Source organism: Mugil cephalus, chromosome 20 (assembly GCF_022458985.1).
Source record: "Mugil cephalus isolate CIBA_MC_2020 chromosome 20, CIBA_Mcephalus_1.1, whole genome shotgun sequence".
NCBI classification, from domain to species: Eukaryota; Metazoa; Chordata; class Actinopteri; order Mugiliformes; family Mugilidae; genus Mugil; species Mugil cephalus.
Window position 1 is genome coordinate 19,028,643 of NC_061789.1, and position 11,375 is coordinate 19,040,017.

Below are 11,375 nucleotides of genomic sequence, written 5' to 3' on the forward strand. Positions count from 1 at the left end.
CCCTTTCTCTCTTTTCTGTCTCCATCTCTGGTCTCTCCTCCCTCCTCTCGAATCAAGTCGTGAGTGCTCAGCCCTCCCCTCTCATTAAAGGAGGTTGTGTAGCCCGGGAGGAAGCGCAGGAGAAATGGATCTCCCCTCTCGCTCCGTGGTGGAGGCTGTTCAGCAGACAATTCTTAGCCCACATCCATCTCCATTAGTGGGACCGGCGGCGACCAGCACGACCCCCCACCCACCGCCCTGTATCACGTTTCACTGCCTGCTATTTTTCCAGGTGGAAAAGGAGAGCCGGTCGGACAGACGGGGCAATGTCTGGGAACTGGGATGGAGCATGAGGAAGAGAAGGATGATTTAGATCTGGTGTAAAGAAATCATCCATCCACTTTCCTCCATGCTCTGATACGCTGACGTCCCCCAGGGGTGATGTGTGGGACGCGGCGCGGCGTCGACCTCAGAGGGAACTTTTCGCCCTCTTCCAGCCCATAAAGAAAGTCTGCATCATGACCTCCCCCTGTGGCTGCACCAGTACTTTAGGATGACATAGATGGTATAGAAGCAGCTGCTGTCAAATGTTAAGGATGACAGCAGTGATTGGCAGGTTTAGTCCCAATCATAGAGGAAGGAACGTGAATAAGAACAGCAGAGAGAGGCGTTGCTGATGCCACGGGAGAGCAGACATGAAGGGTTTTTAACAGTTTAGCTTTACATTAACATATTCTTCCTTTTTTTTTTTAGAGCCAAGGAGTCTATAATTCACAAGAAAACTGCACCTTCCTTATATCTCAGATTTATAAATAATCAAAGTTGAATTCTAACCTCTACCTCTACTGATCCCATACAAATAATCTGCACAGATCTTTATGTACATGTGCAACCTTAGTAAGTGGTGCCATTGTATTAAATCATGAAAATATGCTGATTATTAAAAGGGAAATACCTGTTAAATAAATGTTTAGGATTTGACCAGCAGCAAAAGAAACTTTAGGGACTGATAGCTTTAGGAGGAGGATGGTATATGGATGGAGAGAGGAAGACTTCTGGGTTACATTGATGGAGAATAGATTGAAGGAAAAAAAAAAGTCTTGGTTTTAGTGACAGTTGAATAAATGGTCTCAGAAGTCTCAGATCTTCAGGTCTGATTCCAAACTATTATCAATCAAGGTAATAAATGACATTAATGTGGGAAATTCTGGCCTGACCCCATTACAACATCCCATTTAACCTGTGGGAACAATTTCACGGGAACGGCTCAGGAGCGGTCTGAATAAATCCAGACTTCACGTGTGAAGGTGATGGAGGAGTGTGTGTCAGAAGTAAATGAGGCACATTTGGCTTCGCTTCCACCTGGCCCGCACCAGAGCAACCCGCGCAAACACACATACCTAAGCCTCCCCTACTCCATCTTCCCAAATCATGTGTCATTCAGCGCCATCAGGATATACCGGGTCAGGAAAAACCTCAAGGGCAAAGTTCAGGAAACAATTAAGTGAAATAACTGCACACCAGTGGACCAAATTGGAATACGTGTCTGTTTCTCAGAAGGTCTCACTCGTTAAATCATTAACCCCACCACTGGAGTCCACAAAGGAGCAAAAATAAGTTGTACGTTAAATAAAAAAAGTAGATGCCATCTGCTTGGCAAGTGACTTTTACAAGAGCTGTTACAGGGAGAGATGGGTGAGAGTGGGAGCCCCTGTAAATCAGTGGAAGCTTACTGGGTTTATGGTGTGACCCTGAAGTGTGGCCAGCGAGGCAGAATGCTTTCACTGCAATATGTCAGTAGCACTTAAATGAGAAATATATCATAGAGAATCTAAACATCAACTTAACACCTGTCTGTGTGCAGGTTTTTGTTCACAGCGTCGTATCTCAACCTAAGCAGACCATGTTGTAACGTTGGTCTTTCAGTTAGTCCACACTACCTACAGTTTAACAACTATCAATTGAATTACAGTGATTTTGTACAGACACTCCATTAATCAAATGCTAACATGCTAAGAGGATAACCATGTGGGAATCATTATTTTGCAGTGTTTCCAAGATATGATATGTGTCACAAAATGGCACAACTCCATATCTGAGTAAACTTTGATCCACACTTAGAGTGCTTCAAAATCTAATAAAGTGAAACCTTAAAGAGTAGTCCTAATAAAAAAAGAGAATTTCATGGAATATTTATTTTAACTTTAATTAGACCAAATTTGATCCAAGAGTAAAACCTTTAACTGGGAACATGGCTGTGTTCTCAGATACACCTGTTCAATGGACCCTGCAGCTCACCAGAGAGGAAGAGACATAAAATGAACCAGACGGCAAATGGTTCTTAAAAAGGTTGATGTTTTGCTCGATGGGACCAGAATAAGCCAATGGAAAACATACAAACACGTAAAGAAAAGGAGTGTCGAGCGACGGATGCGTCTCAAAATAAATATAAACAAAAGGGGGGTCTCCAACAAAGTTTAAGTGGGCTTATCTGCTCTTTGGGCTTAGTGTATGAAAAAAACAAACATCAAACAAACACTGTTGCCCTGGCTCCAATCACAACAAACGGCTCAGCCACAGACACTGGCTTTAAAACATGCTCAGCGGCTCTAGTCAAAACACAGCTATCAAACGCTGTCGGCAATCTGGCTCTCATAGACAAAGCCACGCCAAAGCGAGGCACAGCTGCCCTGAATGGCAGTGGAGTGGGCATTTAAGCAGGCGCCCTGATGACAGCAGCGGCCCGACTGGTGCCTGACACTGGTGCACTGGACGAATGGGTCAAGGTGAGAGGCTAAACAGGGGGGGGGGGGGGAGGTTGGGAGGCAAGTCCGGAGCTGAAGAGGAAGTCGGGAACTCAAGTCCAGACCTGGCAAAATAGCCTCACATGGCTGCTATGAAGGAAACAAAGTGAAACTACTTCATGCAAAGATGTGTTTTTATGACTTGCTGTGCACCTCTCACAGTCCTAAGTAGAAACTCACTCATTTTAAGGCATCACAAGCTTCAATTTTGCAACCATTTCTCAAGAGGTTATCGCTTTCCTAAGCAGTTTGTTTATTGCGATGCATTAACATACTAATAGAGGTTAGTTTAGACATGGGAGGATCCGTGGGTTTAGTCTGGCCCTGATACAATCTTCAGCGTTAATATCTGGATCACTGGCTTTAATCATCTGCGGCTACATGACACTGGCATTTTTCCTGGGGAAGAAAATGAAATGACCGAGCGGAGAAGCCCGGCTTGAGCGCGGCTTGAATGACAACAACATAAAGGGATGCAAACAGGTTATTGGGATGCATATTGTGTGACCGGAGATATGTGACGGTGCCTGCTGGAAAATGAGATAATGGAAAACACAAGGACGGGGTGGGGGGAGAAAAACAGGCAAATGAACCCAGATCTGATGTTTATAGCCAAGAATTATGATAAATGGACACGAATATTTCATAGACTCTCGTATAAGCATGCACACCAGATAGAATGCTAACACACATTCACGGCTGTTTATTTTGTCTCAGTGTGGAGGATTTCCAGGACATTAGAAGCCAGCCGTACATGCTGGTTGAGTGAACGCGACTGGCGCACACAAGGTCACGGCTTTGATCACTGCCAATGAGACAGAAAGCATGATAGGACGGCGACTACACACCTAACAAACACACATGCACAGACACGCAGATGGTCGACCATGCATGTTTTCGCATGCCGCGTTACAATCAAATCAAGATCAGGAAATACCTAAACATGCCCACAAATCTGCACACACCGATTAAGAAATTAAAGCTTTCATTACTCAGTGTTATTTAATTGTACTGAGCTCTTCGTGGAAGTCTGGAGCTCAGGAAGATCACATTCTGGAGGTAAAGGATGCTCGGAGGAAGGTAGAGGAGGAGGATCAGGTTATGTATGATTGCTATTCAATATCTTCCATCCAGATAATCATATTACTGCCCTTTGATTGCTCGGCTGTCAATACTCATCCTCGGATTGCTCTCAGTCAACAACTCCGTTTTTACTAGCACATCTATTTTCCACTTCTTTGCTCTTGGTGCTGCTTTTCATTTGTTTCCCTTTCTATCTCGGCCACTGTTGCGAACCTCTCTTGTCTCCTTCTGCGTGACGTTGGCTTCCTTCCACTTGCGTAAGAAATCAAACTGTGGTGGCTTTTGTAAGACCCTAAAAGAAACCAAATAAACCCTAAAATAGTAGCGCCCTGCCGTATTCACAGACACGCCGCTCCTTTTATCCGAGCGCAGAATGTGTGCACGGCAGACAAAATGTAAATGTGTCCATCTGCAACTGTATTATGCTTATGGGGTGCTGCATCTTCATTCACAAACTATATTACACAATATTCCATCTGTGCTTTATGCCGCCCATCCATTTGGGTGATTATAGTGGTTGGCTAAAGCACCGCCATAAAGAGGATGGAAAAAAAGAATGTAAGAAAGCCAAAAACACTAGCCCTCCCTTTATGGAATGATCGGATCTGAGTCACGGCTTCGTTTCCCTCCAGGGAGAGAAAACAGCGAGGAATAAAGATTCTCTGGAAAGTGATTTCTAAACTTGTCATTTTCAAGAAGAACAGAATAATCTAGGCAACAACTCAAACCATAAAAGATGACAATTAAATTTAAGGTGTTCCCATGGAGTAATAAAAGAAAGGGGAGAAAAGATAATCAAAAAGTTAATAATATGCAGCAGAAGAAAAGAAGGAAAAGCAATGCTCAATCTTTTTACCTGATTTAGTACATAGTCGTTAAAGCATTTTGATTTGTAGTTCTAAACACTGCAATATCAGGCTTAGTGTTAAACTGAATTAGCGACAGAGGGCAGAAGATGATCAGATTGGATTTTTCTGTGGTCACATTATTGGTATAATTCACTTAGTTTGAGCACGGACTTTAAAATCAGCCGTTCACTTATGTTGCAGACGGAGGGTGGATGAGGAGGAGGTCATGGCCTTACTCTCCTTATTGCTTTAGCTGAGAAGATCTAAATCCTTTATTCTGCTTCATCATTACAAGTACTGAGAGGCCATTATCTTTCCGGCTGCCATTAGCAAGCAAACAAGCAAGTTTTGCTTGTTGTTTCCAAAGCAAATTTAGGCACATTATTGTTGTAGCATGTTGCATATTATTTATCTCTGTTAATACAGACTTGACAACTTGAAATTACAGAAGTTAAGGTTTCTAAATGAACCCACTGACAGAGCCTATCTTCAGTAGGAGCTCCTTTATTATCTCAGCTTGTTGCCAGAGATTTTCCATAATTTAAAAACGAAACATAAGATGAAATGACTTGTAAAGATGCACGCATCCTTTGCAGTGAGCCAGTTCTCCGAGCATCATCTGTGTAAATACAGGCTGCGGCCTGCACCTCTCAGCTTCTGGTTCCCAGGTACGTCAGGGTCATGTGCTCTGAGGGGGTCACGAGTTTTACAACCCGCTGTCTCCTGACACAGTGACAGCAGGGGATCTCAGTCTGAATGTGGATGTGAACACGCTCTGACCACCAGCCATGTGAAGACAGAGACATGAAGAGCACTGGACTATTTTTTTTTTATTATTATTTTTACAACTGTACAGGAATGTAACGGTGCACCTGCTCAATGATACTACTCTCTGTATGTCCCTGTCTGGTTTTATCAGGAATGAAAGGATTGGGGTTTGGTAGCTGTGTGTGTTGGGTCACTGTAAACACAGTGAACCATCTCAGGAGCAATACGACACTGGCTCAGATGTTTTACTGTGCCTCTGCGGCATCCTGCATGAGAAATCCCAGACTCTGTCAGGAAAAATGGACCTTCTGTTCTCCTGCACATGTCTACCGTGATCAGATGTACCGCTCTGATTGGACGCTCACGCTAGAACTACAAATCAAATGTTCTACCAAGACGTCTCCTGCTCAGCGGCCTAAATCAGCTTGTGTATGGAGGTATACATTTATTGGAGCAACCTCACATTTTATATTCAGAAAGCTGCACAGTCCAAAACACAGCCGTAAAAAATAACCTCTGGATATCTGCTGCAGTCGTGCTGGAGCGAATAAACTTGTAGCTCTGATCTAAGTTATTGCTCTGATTGAAAAAATAAACTTCCAATGAAAAACATTCAACAGAAAAATCACAAACAGAGATGAATACTGCATCTCTTCAAAACCAGATTTTAATGAGCTTGCACAGATTTACTCCGCCAGTTTAACTGTATCATGCTGGATAATAAGCCATAATAATGTCCACATTGATTGAGGACAGCAAGACTGCTACGTACAGGCGCACGGGCTATAAATGATACCAAAAACGACAGAACACAACCATGCACAGCCGCCCGATGTTAGATTACAGGGTCCACCCATTCTTCTATGTTTGACGTTCACATTCAGCTATCTGGAGGGGAGGACAGGGTCAACTTTTGAACTTGTCTCTCTAGCTGTCCTTTTACATTTGTTATGCAGATATTTTGAAGGAGCTATACTTTCTGCGAATGCACACAATTATCTCCCTCTATAAATGACATCATCCAGCTTTCCAACCATCTTTTCCAAACACTTGATTTAAAAGAATTAAAACACAAGAGGTAAAATGACAGCTTTGCTTCACTGGCTTAGTTGATGGGCATGTAATATACCCCTTCATGGCCTGCGTCACTCTGACGCCACGCTGTGGTTTAGAACACAGGGAAGCTTGAGGCTAACACTCACTTTCATCCATGAAAATGTCGTCTTGCTGTATTTTTGGCAGCTAAAACCGAAAAATCAAAAACACTAACTTGAAGTTTTGTCACATACCCGCCACTGCCTGTGCACACTGTTCAGATTAAGTATGATTAATATGTACTGCATCATCAGTTTCAGCCTGGAAAACGTTATGGGTTAGAATAAATTGTGAGTGAAATTAAGTTAATCGTTATTAAGGGCCCCTCTGTGTTGGCATGGACAAAAGTTATCATTCGTATTCTCCTACTGCAAGTCTTGCTGTTTTTTTTTTCCAATTAGCTATTTGTAAATATCTGCACATATTTATTACACGTTAATGCTAATGCTAATGCAACCTTACTTGTGCGTTTCAGGGGTGTCCAAGCAGAAGTTGCATTTACTAGTTACCCTCCACAGTGGTTCCACTTACTTCTTGTAATACCTTTGTTGGAGAGGCTTCACCTGATAAAGACAGACCAGACTTCGTCTCCTCTGTGTCCTCCTCAAATCATTCATCCAGTGTAGTGAGAGCGTAGGGGTCATGAATATAGTCCCATCAGTCAGAGTCAACTTTTTAAAATAACACTCATGGTCTCAGAGAGTGAGCGTATTATTATTCTCTAAAATATGCGTTTTCCTCGTCCATTCTTGCCAAAACAGTCCACTGAAATATGCTAACTGCCATTTATGGGTAAAGTGTTTGAGATGTGTTGCATCCAGTTAAGCCCCGCCCTTCAAAAACCGTCATATTGTTTACGAACCGTGAAGGCGTCTATAAATTCAGCAGATATCTGTCTAAATAAAAATGCACAGCACGTAATGACTGTAATAGATCAAAGGTTGAGGAATCGTCAAAGCTACAACCGTCAAATCTTGAGATATCAACTACCTCTACTACTACTACCTCACTCTTACACTACTTTTAAGATTTTTTATTTTTATCTTATTTTATTTTTTCTCCTTGACTTGTACTCTTCTGGTCACATTTATGTTTTCCGTTATCTTGAGACTCTTGGACAAAACAGTTTCCCTGCGGGGATCAATAAAGTAATCTTGAATCTTGAATCAATACATGTATCAGAAGTCAAGACATTGAATATTCATGTCAATAGTTAAGGCAGAGCAGTGGAGCCACTGCACGTAGCAAAGCTAAAATAGGAATCATCGTACTTCATTCATGAGTACTGTACATGAAAGGAAGATTAATACTGATATCATTTTATTGTTTTCACAAGTTTGTCAGGAACTGCAAAAATCTACTCCTGGAAGCTCTGGATCTACTGTATGTCTTATTTGTACCTTGAAAACTACTCAGGGACTTGTGTAATTTATTGTTAACCAGTACACCAGTAAATCTACTTCAGCTTTTCTGATGTCCGCCTCCGACTTCCCATGTGAGCTGTTGGCTGCAGGTCATCTCTCCTGCTCCCTCACAGGGGAATGTACGATAGGACTGCTTTAACATCCAAGAAGGACAGATGAGAGGGAGACTGCATGATGAAAAGTCTCAGATTTTGACTTTGCTTTTGTGTGTATGTTTCCAATAAGAAGAGCAGGAAACTCAGTAAACATTGAAGCATATTACCCAGAGGGGCAGTTTCTTTCGCAAACACAGAACATGCCATCCTCGTGAAAATAACAGATATTATAGTTCATCCTGTTCAGTGGATTTAAATGCAGTGGAAGTCATTAATCACTCACCTAATGTAATAAGCAGGGGAGTTCGTTTACACTCAAATAAATCACTTGGCACTGTTCTGAGTCAAAAGACCGGTCAAAAAAAGAACGCAGTCATGTGTCTTGAAACAACATGGGAATGTTCTGGTAGACATTAATGTTTGTAGGGAAGCCACAGTAAAGAGAAACCACTGACGGCAAATCCATTGATTACAGCCTCGAAAATAAACCGGGAATTCTGAGATGAAAAAGTTTTTAGCATTTATAATATCTGTCTGACATAAATAAATGATATATGGCAGCATTTGTTTTTTGTATGAAAAGTTCTCTGTGTCCTGCAATAATGATGTGACAAGGGCTGTTAAATGTCTCTGATGAGATCATTTGCTTAAGAATCCATTTTTATTCCTCTCTTTGATCCTGTGATATCCGAGTATACTTTTCAGGACAGAGACAATCTTTCAGAGTTAAGCAAGTAGGAGGAAAAAAACACCTATCATGACAGTGTAAAGACAGCCTGCCAGGGAAAGTGTGCATTCCCCCACAGCTCTGGCTCAGCTCCAGCTTTCAACGTGCACTTTTTGTGGTTTATATTTGCAAAGGATTTGTGAAGGGTGAATGCTTCTCCTCCTCTGTGTTGGATCATGACTATAATTCTTGTTTTCAGATCTGTAATCAGTCACAGGTGATACCATTGCCTACTTGGCAGTCTGTTCAAAACATGTGGTGTCCACCTTCCTGACTTTCAGCAGTCTCCACAAAGCATGATGGGCTATAAGTTTATACAGTGGCGATCCAACTCTTCCATAAGCCACGATCTGTCACCTCAGCAGCTAGAAGAAAGAAATCACAGAGTGGTTGCAACACCACGCCATGGTTAGACTGCCTTTAAACTACAGCAGGAGGGGTCTCTTGTCTTAGCTGGACTTATCTATGTCTAAACAGACGCACATCTGCCTTTTATATCCACACTTATGCAAGACATACTTTCCTTGAGGTCTCAGACCACATTTGCTAACGTGAACACAGTTTATCTTATTTCAACAAACAGGAAGTAAATGGCAGCCAAGAAGTGATTTATTATGTGGATCACCTTTATTCTTTACATGTAGGGCCAAAAAATGTGCAAGTTCAAGTTTGAATTCACCACCCAAAGCAAAGCCAGGCCAAATGACTGTCAGGCTTAAAAGGTTGAGAAAACACTTCTTTACATGGAAATGTGATTTTTAACAGGTTCTTAGAACTTTCCATAAGTACTTCTTTATGGGAAATAAAATGAAAACAGTCTCCAGCTGAAGGCAGTGCATGTTTAAAAGCTTCTAAGCCATGAACAGAGAACAGTCCAAGATCAGCCCTAAAACAACTGCTTCCTTTGAAAGATAGGTTGAAGGATAAAAAAGAAAAAAAGGTCTTGTCCAAGGGTACCTTCATAAATCAAAGGTTGCTTGTGTGTGAGAAATGTCACTGCATTAACATTTTGAGGACACATTTAGTTCAATTAACATAAACTTTGGTGCAATTGCTCTCTTAGTGCGGTTCATGTGAACTAGTGTGAAAGTTGTAGTCCAAAGCTCGGTGTGCCCCAAACAAGCAGACTAAGTACCATGGACCAAGGACCAAGGGCATAATAATGGAGTTGATGGTTACAATAGACAGAGTTCTCCAGCATACCTGCTCTCCTCATCAAAGGAGCTACTGTATGTGGCCCATTACAGTTACAGCTGTTACAACTTCCGTCTCCTTCCAGCACATCATTATTGGTGTGTAAATTCTGTTGCTGCGTAGACTACTTTATACATTTTATAAGGTCTTAATGAGTTCTTAGCCACCACAAATCCAAGAGGTGCATTCAGCCCAGCACAAGGTGTTGTTTTGGAAGTCATAAAAGCTGCCAGGTGGCCACAACAATACACAACAAAAGAAATATGGCAGTCAGGTGTGACTGTTGCGTATGGCGGGATTCAATGTTAAGGCTTTGGTCCTAAACAAGAGAAGTGAATTACAAGTGTGAACACGCCCTAGACCAAATAAAGACACTTGATGGCCTAATCTAATGTAATACAGGTTTCTAAAAGCACTTAAATTTTTGGATGGAAAGAAAAGAAGGTGAACTTGTTTCTATGAAACAGGACTATTTCTACGTTCAGTTTGTCACTTGCAACCAGCTCAGTTTAAAAATGAATTGCTGATTGGGAGAATGAAAGGATCCCCGTTGGGATCTGCTGCTCAAGCTATTGAGACATTCACTGTTGTATAATTAGCAGCTAAATCACTTTCTTTCAAAATTAAGAAAGTGTTGAATACATAAATAAATCTGCGTTCCGGTAAACTTTATGTGTTGCTTAAGTAACAACTTCCACCGGGCTACTAATCATCTTCATCAAGACTGTGATTTACTCGTGACCTTGCAGACTGACATGACATTTCCTTTTGCTGACCAATCATACGCCTGAAATGTGATACGTAGAGAGAAAACTACATGTGTTCTACCCAAAGCCCTGTCAGCATGCATTCATATATCCATAACACTTCTAACAGAGCTCATCTCCAGAGGACATTTTTCTATTTCTGGCTGTTCAGATGGATACATTTCGTTCGAGAGTTGTAAAACATCTCTCTTACACTGTTGGAATCGGAATCGCACAACGACATGACTGCGCACATTGTTAGTTTGACACAGGAGTTGGAGCCACAAGCTCCACCATGAGTACTTGTACTCCCGTTTTAGTAGCTTTACTTAGCGATCATAGGTAGTAAATGGTGGATCCATCAGATTTAACACGTAAATTCAATATCAAAGAAGGTATTGATGGAGAAGAGTGCTGTCAAAGTCATCAGAACGGGTTAATAGGTGCTGCAGGGGTGATCTCAAAGGAGGATGTAGGAAGTGGGAAAATTGATGTGTCCCTAGATCAATACAGGAGAGCATTTGGATCAAAGCGGTGTAACTGAATCGCCCTGTGGCTGCTGCTGCTGCTTCAGGGACACTGGCCTCTGCGTCCCCTAAGCTGATGATCAGT